Source organism: Galeopterus variegatus, unplaced genomic scaffold (genome assembly GCF_000696425.1).
Source record: "Galeopterus variegatus unplaced genomic scaffold, G_variegatus-3.0.2 Scaffold7287, whole genome shotgun sequence".
Lineage (NCBI taxonomy): Eukaryota > Metazoa > Chordata > Mammalia > Dermoptera > Cynocephalidae > Galeopterus > Galeopterus variegatus.
Genome location: NW_007733398.1, coordinates 35,517 through 51,378, shown reverse-complemented (window position 1 = coordinate 51,378; position 15,862 = coordinate 35,517). Strand labels below are relative to the sequence as shown.

The window sequence follows — 15,862 nt, the reverse complement described above, 5'->3', positions numbered from 1 at the left end:
CGCAACCCTCAGTGTCGCGCCCGCACCGGACCTGGACCGGCAACGGGATCGCAACCCTCGGCGCTGCCCCCGCACCTTGCTCAGCCAGTGAGTGGCCAGTCTGTATGTGGGATCCGAACCCTCGGCGGGAGCGCCGCCACACCCCCAAGCGGCGCACTGTAGCAGTGCGCCACCGGGCCGGCCCCTCCCAAAGATTTTTATGCTGTATTATTCCTCTCTTCCCTCTTCCATGTTTCTAGTCACAACTTCCATTACCTCAGCTTTGGTAGAGAAAGGAATAGAGTAATTTCACTAATTAAGCTTATGCTAGGCGAGTACCTAAATTTTGCAAAATTTCATAATGGAAAGGATGCCATATTGAAAGAGGGCACTTGCATTGAAATATACATATTATTCAGCAGTTAATTTAAAGTATTGTCTATGTCATAGGTTGAAAGCATAATAACTACTGTCTTCTCCATGTCATCAATAGGGTGTTAAGAAAGTATACACACCTTATCCTAGAAGAGGTCACATCTGGTTGAGAAATAAACAAAGATCAAATAGAGAAGCTGGCCTTCAAGGACATTTGTAGGCTGTAGAGAATTTAACCAGAATGTGTGAATAAGATAGTTGCTCCGGGTATTACCAGTGGACCCCTGTAACGTTGAGGAAACAGACTAAGGAAACCAGTCAGAGTGGCCACGCACTATACATGACTCTACTGATAAACTTCACAGAACATATTGTGCACTCAGAGTTCATACATTTTAATTTTATTTTTTTTATTTAGCGGTATTTGAAGATTCACATAAGACTTGTTTCTCTATATTAAAGAATAACAACTCATTAATAGTAAGTGCTACGTAAGCTCATACTTATTCTAGTATGGACAGCAGGTAACAGGTGATTATAAAATTTGTATTGGGGGCAATTAGTTTTCACTCATAAAAATGACAAATGTCTAGATTTTTCCACTGATACATCAGTTTTGCATCCCAATATTACCATGTGAATCTTTACCTGATTCTAGGAAGTACATATTCTGAAAATATGTATTTTCCTGAAACTCTAGGACAAAAGGCTAGAAACCTGTAAGTATTTTGTTCAATATTACTGGGATGAGAACAAGGAATGACATTCAGAGCGACTGGAAAAATGCATATGTGATATAATGAGTTTGTGCATAAAAATGCTGAGCTATCCTAGCAAAGAAGAGGAAAGAAAAATGTCCTAATCACACACACACAAAAAAAAACAAAAACAAAGTTGGGCAGATTGTCTCAAAGGATAAAAAAAGAGATATAGAAAAGCATTTAGATGGCATTATAACCCTAATCCAGTTCTAATACTCAATATTCCGTGGCTCAGTTCAAAAAAGAATATCATTAAAACTCTTTAGAAAAAAAGTTATAAGCAATACTTTATAATTGTTTAAATCATAAAAGCACTTATGAAAAAAATGAAGCTACTGTAGGAGATAAATGAAGTAACGTGTGATACATGGCAGGTGATCACAGATGACTCATAGTGAGTGATTCATCAATATCTACTTTTGCAAACATGTGTAAATTCCAACTATGAGGATAGGCCAGAGTGGGAAGGGAGAGGAGTGCACATTAATATGACTCAGATTGTAATTTCTTCCTTTCAGCTTGACAGCCTCAACAGGATCTCCTCCATGAATGACAGCAAGTGTGCACACTGTCCCCAAAATGCACACACACATACACAACCACAAAGTGTCAGTAGTTCTGCACATGTACCTTGCCTATGGCACTTTATATTATTTACATTCTGTATTATAGTCAATTATAGCATGTTTAATCTCTCCTGCTGCAGTAATTTTTTTTTTAATGGGAGAGAATTATGTTTATTTTGTTTTAATCCACCACAATGTTGTGCCCTGAAGCTGGGTAATGTATATAAATTTGTGAGTTGATGACAAATACAAAATTATAAAACAACTGTGGAGTACGTCACATGAAAAGGAGCAGTATAAGGAAGTGGTTCAGAGCTCAGCATCGGATGATGTGGATTCAGAGCTCAACTCCACCTCTGGGTAGCTTGTGTCCTTGAACAGCCTGCTGGTCTCGGAGCTCTGGTTGTTTAACATGTGTAACGAGGACGCTGACAGTCCATCGAGTGAGTGGATGCAGAAGAAGCTCTGAGGACAGTTGTTAGAAAGTAAAATCACACACGTCATAATATTACCTATTAGTTGTTAGAAAGTAAAATCACACACGTAATAATATTACCTATTATTACATATTAATTCATAACTTGTCTTTTCCAGAAGAGATTTAAGAAAAATTAGTCGAATTCATCCTTTTTTGTTAAGTTAGGGAAACAGGGGAAAGAGAGAAAGTAAAATAAAACCAAGCAAATAGAAGTGCATTCCCTAAGACCTGGTGTGCCTGCTCTAAGAACCACAAGGTTGGCCGTAAGAATTCTGCCACCCAAAATACAGAAAACGGTATTAATCAGAGTCGGGAGGGCAAAGTTAGGTTGGTTTCTCAAGGAAAAAAAAAAACAAAACAAACCCATCTATTCGTGGAAGTGAGAAATGAAAATTTGCTATGAATTCTTTTTAAAAAGCCATTGTTTAATGTACTGCATTCTAATATCATGACATCTTTCTGTAAATATGACTTTAAGATTCATACACCTCTTTCCAATAATGTCCATTAGTAGCACTTATTATGCTTATTATGTACATTTTGCGTAATAGTTGATGAGGATTTTAAACTTAGAAGTAATTAGCAAAAGTGGCTGAACAGGGTCTCTACCAATGCCTATTAAAGTTGTCCAAACACCTGGGTGAACCCAGAGATAAATAGTTAAATACCTGTATGGAAAGAACGATGAAGAGGACTCTACTCAGTTTTGGATGCCTTCCCTATCCTAACTTTAGGGACCCTCTCTGCCCCCACTTGCAGTGTAATTGATTCAGGTGAGGCTGCGTTCAGCCCCTGGCTCCACGTGGGCGTGAGACCTGGGCTTTCTCAGGGTGCCCCGTCTCTCCGACCAGTCACTGGCTGAGGAACGCATTGGATAAGGCAAGTTACATGGTGATTCCTAAATTCAAGGGGGAAATAAATTGCAATCCTACTATGAACCTAGATGGAGAACCAGAAATATTTGTTGTGCAGCACCAAAAGGGAAAAAAGTCACAGTGCTAGTCCAGAGTTTTTACAATTTATAAAATAACACTCCCTTTCTCCACTAACTTATGAAACGATTCTATCATTTGTAAATATCTTACATAAGTTTAAAACATATTCTGGCTTCTCTTTATCTCACAGACCTATTTTTATTACCATGTACAGGTAACAATATTTGAAAGAATGTATTATTTCAAACAAAGTTTTAATTAAGATGTTAAGTTTCTTGGGAATTTGGTAGTCATTTCATTGAAAATAATTAAGCCTTGTGAGAACATCTTCACTACATTAATAAACAATATCAGACAAATTTCTAGGCACGCTTTTATGTTCTACTGGTTTGAACATTGAATCTTCTGAATTTAAATGGTTACATAAAGTGCAAAACAAAACAAGAAAATCCCACCAAAATCAAAATTTATTCTTGCTATTTCCTATATTTATGTAACATATTTATATATTTTTTCCTACATTATCAAAGATCACTAGTTAAACAATGACAGAGAGAGTAGGCAGTTTTATTTCTTATTTTAACTGAATACTTATACTATTTCACTGTTAAGTATTGTTTCCCATAGCTTTTAGATATGTAGACATTATCAAGGACTTAAATTCCTCCTCAAAATCTGTTTTAGAATCCTAAATAAATATTGACCTCTTTTGGAATCTTTTATTTATATGTATTGAAATAAGTTCTTTTTTTCTGTAATCTTTTACTGTGGAGAATTACATAGTTGGACTTAACATCAGTTGAACTATCCTTGAATTCCTAAACACAAATTGGTCATGATTATGCTACTAATGTCTTATTTAGAATAATTTAATGCTGATGGAAGTCATTGGCCTACATTTTTTCTAGTGATTTCCTTATTCAGTTTTCAAGTCTCATATTATAGTGCTCTATACAAATGTAGGGCCACTTTATTCTACTGCCAAAATTCTCTTTATTTTTAAAGAAATCTATAAAACTGTCATAATAGCCCACCCAGATAATCCAGGATGATCACTCTCGAAATCCTCAACTTAATCGTATCTGCAAAGATTATTTATCTAAATATGTTACATTTAGAGTTTTGGGGAATAATGGAATTTGAGCATATCCTGGGGCGGTCACCATCCAGCTTACTCTGTGCCAAACCCACAGCCCTAATATCTCTCCTACATAAAGTGAGGGCCCTCATCGGGGGACAAAAAAATCACTTTTTCTCTTTCTGCTCCGGACTCCAGTTATTCTTTCCCAGCCTCAGCCCTAAAATCAGTCTTTTTTTTTCAATTTTTCCTTAGTTAATACCACTTAGTATTTTCTATTTCATGTTATCCATTCCGACTGCTTTGTGGTAATGCATTATGATTTTAATTTTGATTTTCCTGATGGCAGGTGTAGTTAAATGCCTTTTCATGTGTTTTCTGGCCATTCGTATATCTACTCTTTTGAAATGATTAAGACTTTTGGCTATTTCTTATTTGCTTTTGCCTTTAAAAAATAAATTTAAAGGAATTCTTTATGCATTTGGAATACAAATTCTTTTTTGGTTTCTTCTCTTTTTCTGCCTCATTGGTCAAAGACCCAACCCCAGCCTGTGCGACCTGTGCCATCTGACCCTCCCAGGGAGCTTCTGGGGAAGTCAGAGTCTCATTGGGTCCAAATCAACAGTGCATAGGCCGATGTCTTCTCCATCTAAATGGGAGATACCCACGTGCACTCAATGACTAACATTCAGTCTTATTCATTATTGCTTTGCTTGAAAAGACAGTAGCGATCTTCTTGTTATGGAATATTAATATAATGAGATACTAAAAATTTAATTTTGTATGAATCTATATGTGATTTTTTGAAGAAATATCTAGTATATTTTCTCAGTGAAAGAAAATCAATATACAGAGCAGCATACAAAATTTAGTTGCATTGTGTCAAAGAACATTTATACACACACGTGTATGTTTGTATATCTCACACATATCTCTGGATAGACAGAAATGTTTCTCTGGGGTGTGAGATTAGAGAATTAGCACTGCGGATTTGAGAAAAATTTTCTCTTTGTAACTTTTTTTTTTGCAATTAATACTATGTATTTCATTTTTCTCATAAAAGGTATTTAGCAAAGAAAATTCATGTCCCCAATCATTATTTTAGTGTTCGTTCAATAAATAATGTGCCAAGCATGAGATAGGCATTAAGATATAGTGATGAGAAAATGGAACAAGCTTTGTTCAAAACACAATTGTCTAAAAAGAAAACAAGTAAACAAACACACTAAAGTGGTCTATTATTTTCATCTATTTCAAGGGAGAGGAGGTGTCTTTTACCTTTACTCATTGTCAGAATGACCTCTGTACAGAACGCAGCCAGAGATGAGCATCTACTGTGGGTTTTCATATCAATCCAGCCATAAAAAACACCAGCCATTGGCACTAACACTAGGAAAAAATGGGCTTGAAAACCCATAGCCACCTGGAAACACATGTGGCGTATCTATCTACAGTGACCCAGAGTCAGCTGGACAACAGATGGCATCACTCAGAACAACAAGCTCATTCACCAATAAAAGGTCAGTGGTCTCCATCCTGCCTGATCTTTGAGTTCTTCTATCAATCTGGCGCAGGGAAAAGAAAGATGCTGCTGGGTAAGTCGAACCTCGGGCGGCTTCACCGTGGTCACAGGTCTGATGTTACAATCGTAGTAGTCGTAATAGTAATGGTTGAAGGTAAATTTTAGATAATAATGACTCTGTAATAATGACAATTGTATTTCTAAAACCAACCATTTGTAAAACACTTCATAAATTATAAAGTTCAGATTTACAAAGGAATTGATGACAATGTTCCAAAACTGTTCCCTTGTGAATTCCCTTCGTTTATGGCATCATCTTAATTACTAAAGCCCCAAACTGGGAAATCGTCTTTGACTTTTCCATTCCTTCCTTTCATATCCAGTCAATTATAAAAATCATATTTAGGGCCGGCCCGGTGGCGCACTGCTACAGTGCGCCGCTTGGGAGCGCGGTGGCGCTCCCGCCGAGGGTTCGGATCCCACATACAGACCGGTTCCCGCTCACTGGCTGAGCGAGGGGCGAGCGCAGCACCGAGGGTTGCAATCCCGTTGCCGGTCCCGGTCCGGTACAGGCGCGACACTGAGGGTTGCGATCCGTTGCCAGACATGAAAAAAGAGACAAAAAGGAAAAAAAAAATCATACTTAAATTCTGTTCAAATTTTCTCCCCTCTGTCCTTGTTTTCCCGATGCCTCTGTTCACTGGTTTGAGTCAGGCTCTTACTAACTTTCATCCAGGTAATTACAGCAGATGTAGAATTTTTCTCCTGCAGTTCAGACTCTTACCCTCCAACCCGGGCTCCACAGGGCAACCAGGACAATTCTCAGACGCACTGGCAAGACATGGTCATTGGCAGCAGAAATGAGCTGGGATTTTCTAACTTTGGGGTTGATTTGAAAACCTATATATGGCAATTTTCTCCAAGAAGGTAATTTTGCTGCTGAAAGAAGGAAAAGGACTACTACTCTGTGGAAGTTGCATTTTTGAAAGGCAAGGTGAGGCTTTTCCCACCTCCTGGAAACCCCTCTGTGCCCCTTGGAGCACTTCGCTCTCTGTCGTCCTCGCTCCACACACAGTCCTTCCCCATTCTCTGTCATGCCTCTTGCCTCTACATGTGTTTGCACGTTTTAAAGCACTTTGACCGTTCTACTTCCAAGTAAATTGCTATTTATCATTCAAGACCACTTACATGTTAGCTTTTCTAAAGATTTTTTAAAAGCCTTTTATATGGAATAAATCCTTGTTCATATGACGTGTTCTGGGTACTGTTTTAAACAATGTAGAGATATATTTAATTCAACTCTCCCAACTCCTAACAAAGTTTCTAAAGTCCCTGTTTTACAAAATAGGACAATGAGGCCAGAGAGTTAAACTGAATTTTCTAAAGTCACAGAGCGAGCAGGTGACAGAGCCAAGCCTGGAGGCTGGGCACTCACGCCCAGAGTCCAGTCTGTTAAACTGCACCGTAATTCCTGTCCTCTATAGTCCCGTAACGCCTGTGACGGACTTCTAAGTATTTGTCACATGACTGTTTATTTACTGATCTATCTATTCAGATAGAAAATATAAACTTATAGAAAGAACGAAGTATTTCCTACATTTTATACTCAGCATCCGTAAAAGTGCTTGTTAAATGAACGGACAATGGATACCCGAATGTCGTCAGCTCCTTTTGGAGAATCAAGGTCTTTTTTATTTATTTGTTTATTTTATTTAGAACGCAGAATAATTTCATTCTGAAACAATGGCTATATGATTAAATTGCTATTTTTCTTTATTAACAGATACATAAAATATACAAAATACATCACATTAACGAGAGCCCTGTGGCTATTAACCAGTAGTTAAACTACAAGAGAAAAAAGCATGCTGCCCCATTCCTATAATCTTTACTAAGAATTGGAAAATCTGAGTGTTGCAACTGAATGTGTAAATTGCACATATGCCACACATTTCTTTGAAATATTTCTTCTCTCCTAAAGAGCACCATTTTAAAGTACCACATGCTGTTTTATAAAACACTGTTCTACATATCTCAGGTCTCTATTAAACCCTGTCTTGAAATTTAGACATGTATATTTTTTAAAATTATTGGTTATGAATATTCATGGGGTAGAAATCTGACCGTCACAACTCATGCCCAAGATGTGATGGCCAGATCAGTGTTGGCAGCGTGCCCATTACCACGAACTGAGATCGTGCAGGAGGTTCTCCACCCAATGAACCCCCGACCTCCCTCCCCAGCCCCCTCTCCCCGACTCCACTTTGTATTCCTAGTAATGTTCTCTCCCTCTGCAAGTCCAATGCACCACTGTGGTCTTTCTTTCCTTCCTTCTTTCTCTCTTAGCTCCCACTTATCAGTGAGGACATGAGATATTTTTCCCTCTGTGCTTTGCTTATTTCACTGAACATAAGTTTCTCCAGGATCATCCATGTTGTTCTGAATGGCAGAATTTCATTCTTTTTTATGACAGAGTAGTATTCCACGGTGTGTCTATACCACAGTGTCCTTATCCAGTCATCCACTGGTGGACATTTAAGTTGGTTCCATGTCTTGGCTGTTGTGAATAGAGCTGCAATGAACATGGGAGGGCAGGTGTCCCTTCAACATGATGATTTCCATTCCTTTGGGTGTATAACTAGACGTGGTAAAGAGTGAGATAATGTTTGAGATTAGCTTATATTCATACCCCATCATATAGAGAGTATTTTTTTTTTTTTGTCTTTTTCCGTGTCCGGCAACGGATCGCAACCCTCAGTGTCGTGCCCGTACTGGCAAGGGACCGGCAACGGGATCGCAACCCTCGGTGCTGCGCCCGCCCCTCGCTCAGCCAGTGAGCGTGGAACCGGTCTGTATGTGGGATCCGAACCCTCGGCGGGAGCGCCATCGCGCTCTCAAGCGGCGCACTGTAGCAGTATTTTTTGACTGTTTATTAATCTAGATGGTAGGGCCTAAAGAAAATTTTTGATAGTTTGAGACGTGAGTCTATTTAAAGTACATTAAATCTTGTAGTAGACTTGCACAGCCTCAGGACTGGGAGGAATATTTTCTTCTCTAATGGTCTCATCTGGTAAACCTCCTTCAATCAGAATTTAAAAACCCAATTTAATAAGATGTCATTATGATAATGTTATCTTCATTTCTTTTTGCTCTCATGAAATTTAATCAGACCTTTAAAATCTAATTTTACAATTCTTATTACACTGTATTAATTTTGTTACTGAATGTAGAATTACAAAAACATTCTGGTTGGTGTTAGCCTGATTTAAGTTTTCATAAAATCAAGTGATGCCCCTTTCTACATCCCATACATCTGCCTATGAAATTGAGGACACAGAATTTGGTTCCCAAAGACTGGGGTTCAAGCACAAGTTTTTTTAGTTAATAGTCTATGCAATCTCAATCAAATCACTTAAACACCTAACACCTTAACTTCTTCACAGGAAGTGTGTGTGTGTGTGTGTGTGTGCGCGCGCGCGCGTGCATGCGTGCACATGTGTGTGATTGGAGCGCAGCCACACTCCCAAGCGGCGCACTCTCCAGTGCGCTACCGGGCCGGCCCAAGCACAAGTTTTTTAATTAATAGTCGATGCAATCTCAATCAAATCACTTAAGCACCTAACACCTTAACTTCTTCACAGGACGTGTGTGTGTGTGTGTGTGTGTGTGCATGCACATGTGTGTGATTCTTCTGTCTGGGTCTGGCAGAATAGTGATCAGTTAATTGATTAGGTTATCTCCATCTGAGAAGTCTGAAGAGTGCAGCAAAAATGTTAGACTTTAGAATTTGCAGGGCAAATGAAGAACTGAAGAACTTTTATTTAAGAATCAAGAGCTCAAACATAATTGTTTTGGTGTTTGAGAAAGCTATCATGGTTATATTCATCAATATACCTCGACACTACAAAGTGGATGTTTTCAAAACGTGTGTTTCCACATCTGGTAAAGTCTATTTGCATTAAAAAGAGGTAATATTTAGTAATACAGTGACAAATGTAAGAAAATGCCTCTTTGCTGGTTAAAATAACATTGTCTCTACTACTTCTTGGACCCAGTAAAACTTGCATTAACACTTGATATTAAAATGTAGCAAAATGGCATTAAACTATGTGACAATGTCATAATCAACAATGAAAAACACATTGTCTAGCAATTTGTTGTTCCATGTTTCCAGCTAGAATAAAATTGTCACAGATTGTTAGATATCTCTTCATCTTTCACTGTGCTTGGCAGACTGCCTTTCTCAGAATGTTGACTTAATAAATATTGATTTATTAAGTTCAAGAATTCTTTTGCCCTTCAAACGAATGTCACTGCATGTTTTAGTGCCACCTTATGTTTTGCTGAGAATTATCTATGACATATTTGAAGGTTTTTCAGAATATGGCCATCTATATCAAAGTCATCTGAGAAACTTGGAGAGAATACAGATTCCTGGGTCTCACACAAATCAGAATGGTATAACCATCTATTAAGGGATATGGGTTACAACCTCTAATTAATCCTCTTAACCTCTAACAATTAGAAGTTCTTCTGTACTAGATCCTTAAGCTTAGCATAATCTCCTCACTAGTATATGATGGTTAACTCTTTGGCTTTAATATTAATAATCTCATTACTATGAAACATAAAATATTTGTTAAATAAATTATTGAGCAATTTTTAATTTAATTTAATTTTACTTCTCAAAACACATAGTACTTGATTTTCATGCCCCTTTACTCATTCCTCTCCCCCCCTTCCCTCCCTCCCTCCATATCATATCTATGTACTTGACTAAAATAGTTCAAGGAATTTTTGTGGTTATTCTGTCTTCTTCCCCCCACCCTTTATTTGTTTGTGTGTTTATTTATTTATTAATTTTTAGCTCCCACAAATAAGTGAGAACATGTGGTATTTTTCTTTCTGTGCCTGACTTTTTTTACTTAATATAACTTTCTCCAAGTCCATCCGTGTTGTTGGGAATGGCAGTATTTTGTTCTTTTTTATAGCAGAGTAGTATTTCATTGTGTAGATGTACCACAGTTTCCTTATCCACTCATTAGATGATGGACATTTGGGCTGGTTCCAGTTCATAAATGGCACTTTTAAACTGGCCTATATTGATATTTAAAAATGACTATTTTCTGTTGAATTCTAGCAACTTTACATACATATATATACGCACACATTTATTTATTTATTCATTCATTCATTTTTAACCTCCGAAGTAACTGGGTGATGGGAAGAAAACTAACATATTAAGCAACTTCTCCCTGCCGATACTCAGCATCAACTATCTTATTTGATTCTTAGTATAATTTTATTTATTTTTATTTTTATTTTTTTAACATAAAACATAACCACTTTATTTTTTTATTTTATTTTATTTTTTTAAATTTTATTTTGTCGATATACAATGTGGTTGATTATTGTGGCCCATTACCGAAACCTCCCTCCCTCCTCCCTCTCCCCGCTCCCACCCAACAATGTCTTTTCTGTTTGCTTGTCATATCAACTTCAAGGAATTGTAGTTGTTATGTCTTCTTCCCCCGCCCGTTTTTTTTCTGTGTGTGTGTGTGAATTTATTTATTTATTTTTAGCTCCCACCAATAAGTGAGAACATGTGGTATTTCTCTTTCTGTGCCTGACTTGTTTCACTTAATATAATTCTCTCAGGGTCCACTTATGTTGTTGCAAATGGCAGTATTTCACTCGTTTTTATAGCTGAGTAGTATTCCATTGTGTAGATATACCACAATTTCCATATCCACTCATCCGATGATGGACATTTGGGATGATTCCAGCTCTTGGCTATTGTGAAGAGTGCTGCAATGAACATTGGGAAACAAGTATACCTTCGACTTGATGATTTCCATTCCTTTGGATATATTCCCAGCAGTGGGATAGCTGCGTCGTATGGTAGATCTATCTTCAGCTGTTTAAGGAACCTCCAAACCATTTTCCATAGGGGTTGCACCATTATGCATTCCCACCAACAATGTAAGAGAGTTCCTTTTTCTCCGCAACCACGCCAGCATTTATCGTTCAGCGTCTTTTGGATTTTAGCCATCCTAACTGGGGTGAGATGGTATCTCAGTGTGGTTTTGATTTGCATTTCCCGGATGCTGAGTGATGTTGAGCATTTTTTCATATGACTGTTGGCCATTTGCATATCTTCTTTAGAGAAATGCTTACTTAGCTCTTTTGCCCATTTTTTAATTGGGTTGCTTGTTTTTTCCTTGTAAAGTTGTTTGAGTTCCTTATATATTCTGGATATTAGTCCTTTGTCAGATATGTATTTTGCAAATATTTTCTCCCACTCTGTTGGCTGTCTTTTAGCTCTGTTAATTGTTTCTTTTGCTGTGCAGAAACTTTTCAGTTTGATATAGTCCCATTTGTTTATTTTTCCTTTGGTTGCCCATGCTTTTGGGGTCATATTCATGAAGTCTGTGCCCAGCCCTATTTGCTGAAGGGTTTCTCCTATATTTTCTTTAATAAGTTTTATTGTTTCAGGGTGTATATTTAAATCCTTAATCCATTTTGAGTTGATTTTAGTAAATGGTGAGAGATGTGGGTCTAGTTTCAATCTCCTGCAAATGGATAACCAGTTATCCCTTTTGAGTTGACTTTAGTGTATGGTGAGAGGTATGGGTCTAGTTTCATTCTCCTGCATATTCATATCCAGTTCTCCCAGCACTCTTTGCTGAAGAGGGAGTCCCGACCCCAGTGAATAGACTTAATGCCTTTGTCGAAGATCAAATGGCAGTAAGTGCGTGGGTTGATTTCAGGGTGCTCTATTCTATTCCATTGATCAGAGTCTCTGTTTTTATACCACTACCATGCTGCTTTGGCTATGCATGGTCTTTTGTTATTCCATATAAATGTCTGGATAGTTCTTCCCATTCCTGAGAAAAATGTCATTGGATTTTGATGGAGATTTCATTGAATTTGTAGATCACTTTGGGTAGTATGGAATTTTTCACTATGTTGATTCTTCCAATCCAAAAGCATGGGATATCTTTCCATCTTCTTGTATCCTCTCTAATTTCTCTCAGCAGTGGTTTGTAGTTCTCATTATAGAGATTTTTCACATCCTTGGCTAACTCAATTCCTAAGTATTTTATTTTTTTGGTGGCTTTTGTAAATGGGCTAGCTTTCTTGATATCTGTTTCTGCATGTTCACTATCAGAGAATAGAAATGCTACTGATTTTTGTGTGTTGATTTTGTATCCTGCTACTGTGCTGAAATCATTTATCAACTCCAAGAGTTTTTTTGTAGAGGCTTTAGGCTGTTCCATATATAGGATCATGTCATCTGCAAACAGGGACAGTTTGACTTCAATTTGTCCAATCTGGATGCCTTTTATTTCCTTCTCTTCTCTGATTGCTCTGGCTAGTACTTCCAAAACTATGTTGAATAGGAGTGGTGAGAGTGGGCATCCTTGTCTAGTTCCTAGTATAATTTTAAAGGTAAGCATTATTTTCTCTATTTCTTAGATAAAGAAGACACACAAAATGGTGATGTGACATGTTCAAGTTTTTACAAGAGCAAACTTGAGATTTTAAACCCAGGTTTGGTTCATATGGAAACTCATATATTTTCACTTAAATATATCTCTATTTTTTTTACTGTTATTTTTTTAAAGAAAAGTATAAACTACAAGCATTTTGTCCTTAAATTAATCTCGATCAATTTAAATTCAGCTCACATAAATGAATGACATTAGTACATACATTTTTTTAAAACCAATTTTAAAAGACTAAAAGATAAAGCAGCCACCAGGCACAAGCTATCACCTCCACTGAAGAGGAAGGGTAAAATATGACTGCTTTGAACAATAAAACTTTAACGGCTCATAAATTGTGATATGTTACTTGTTAAACACAATTGTGACATTTCTTTAGTAAAAGTCCCCGTACTAAAGCGTAGGAAAGCTAGCAGGTTGAGTAGAAAAAGAAGAAAGTCTGCTATCAATAGGTGAGTAGCTTATGTTTTTTGTTTGTTTTGTTTTTGCTAAAAATTGCTACAAAATGTGACAAATCCAATGGTTTTTGTGATTTTATCTGGGACAGGATGCTTTCAAAAAATAACCAATTCCAAATCTTTCATATATATAGCTTTTTTAAAAATCAATTTACCACTGGTAAAATTTTCTAAACATATTCCAAGAATAATTGTAACAATTTCCCTTAACGAATAAGGAAAAAGTGTACTTGTTAACCTTTGTAGTCTGAAATAGGAAAGAAAAACCAAACAAACTTTTGATGTGCACTCTGTTTACTGTGAGTTACCACAGCAAACATCAAAAATAGCATATTCATAAAAATGGGCTAAGAAGCTGATTCAGCTGCATTAAAGGAATTTTTTTTTCAAATTGTTCTCAGCACCTTCAGGCCCAAGACATGGGTACAAGGTGCATTTCCTTCCTAGCGTGAGTCTGTTTAAATAGGCGCCATGCAAATATAAAACCTCATTATCCTCCTTGATAGGAGCTTATTGTTAGAGGACGCAAAGGCAGCAATCTATTTGTGTCGTTGATTTTCTCTTCTTATATGTATTTATATTTTAGAAAGACAATTTAGGAAGCTTTAGAAAAGAGTTCACTGAATATTTATGAACCAAGTTACATACTAAGCATTTCTGTAGATGGGATTGAGTAAGGAAACGGAATTTTCTTCATGACATGGGTCTTAAAAATTGTAAGTACCATTAATTGCAAGCTGTTTATTTTGAAAGTCAGGGAAGATGTCTCTCTGCCTTAAAGTTGCACTCATTTTTAAAGATGAGTTTCTATAAAATGCAGGTGAAGTGCTATGAGAGGATTGCTGATGATATCACGAATTAGTAACATTTATCACAATTTGCAGAGGACTTTTACATACACGGCATTATTGTCCTTATAACAACTTTGTGATGAAAAAGTTAGTATCTTCACTAAAGAAATGAGGCTCAGAGAGATTAAGCAAGTTCCTGGAGTCATACAGTTAATAAGTGACTGAGATTAAAATCCAGGTTTCTAGCATATAACTCCAGGCTCTCTACATCGTAGCACAAGTGAACAACCTCTTCATGACTCCCTACCAGAATATATAAATGTGTGTGTGTGTGTGTGTGTGTGTGTGTGTGTGTTTTGGTCGAGTATCAAAGCCTAGGTCTTGATGAAAGCGACATAAGTATTGCCTAATTTTTTTTCTTAATGTGTTATTCACTGGAAGTTTCCAAGGGGAATTCAACGCAGTTCCTTCCCTATTCTAATTCCCCGCTTTCCAAGAAATCCTCTGATTCACAATTATTATTCCCAAGCATTTGCTCTGAGAAGAGAATGTGTGGACTCTCTAGATGCTGTAAAGTTATAATTTCCTCTTTAAGTAAAGACATCTGTTGGGCATTTTTTTCTCTTTTGCCACAACATTTTATTAAATATCAATCTAATACCAATCAAGGCTCTTTTTAAGCTCAAACAATAAATTTTAGGAATTACTGAATTTCAAGATAGAAACACTGAAAGCCAAACCATGACTCACATTGACCCACGTGAAAGTTACCTTAAAAAACTGACGGTAACACACTCTAGAGCAAAGTTCTCCTCAGTGTTACCAATGGGCATGTGATATTCCAGGAGTTGTTGTGGAATATTGCCATTTTTAGGGTTCCCAGAAAACCAAGATCCTGAGCCCTGTTTATAAAAAAAATCAGCTGGACAAGAATGACCTCAATGGTAGTCACAGAACAGAACCTGTTCCATGGAACTCGGCTTTTTATTACATTCATGGATGGATGTTGTGTCACCTCCAAGGTCCTGTCAAGGACACATTGCCAGCCCAGCCATCTCTGTTAACAGATGGAGAGGATGAGAGAGGGCTAAACAAAACAAAGTCGAATGTCTCTCCCTCTCGATAACCAAGGTACTAACACGTCCAATCATGTACATTCCAACCTACAAATAAAACATTTGATTGCACTGTGAGAGGATGGGTTAGGGGTGGCTCCACTAATGCCACGTCTCCCTTCTTTTTCAGCTTATAGTGATTTCCAGTCAACCACCGTTTTAGCTCTGAAGTCAATCCTGATTAAATACCCCCTTATGTACTCTTGAAGATTACAAAGATATTCTACTTTTGAATAAAAATTGACTCTCTTGCTCATGATTGCAACTTGAGGGTATCTCTACACCCTGATTCTTTT

At 37.2% G+C, this 15,862-nt stretch overlaps 1 long non-coding RNA gene across 1 annotated transcript in view; it reads right to left on the bottom strand.

Annotated features, from left to right (window-relative positions):
• The window catches only part of LOC103607267, a 40,577-nt gene extending 39,998 nt beyond the window's left edge, over positions 1-579 (bottom strand). The window contains exon 1 of the long non-coding RNA XR_551955.1: positions 495-579. This is a non-coding gene — a long non-coding RNA (uncharacterized LOC103607267). The remainder of the gene's footprint in view (positions 1-494) is intronic.
• Between the last annotated feature and the right edge of the window lie 15,283 nt (positions 580-15,862).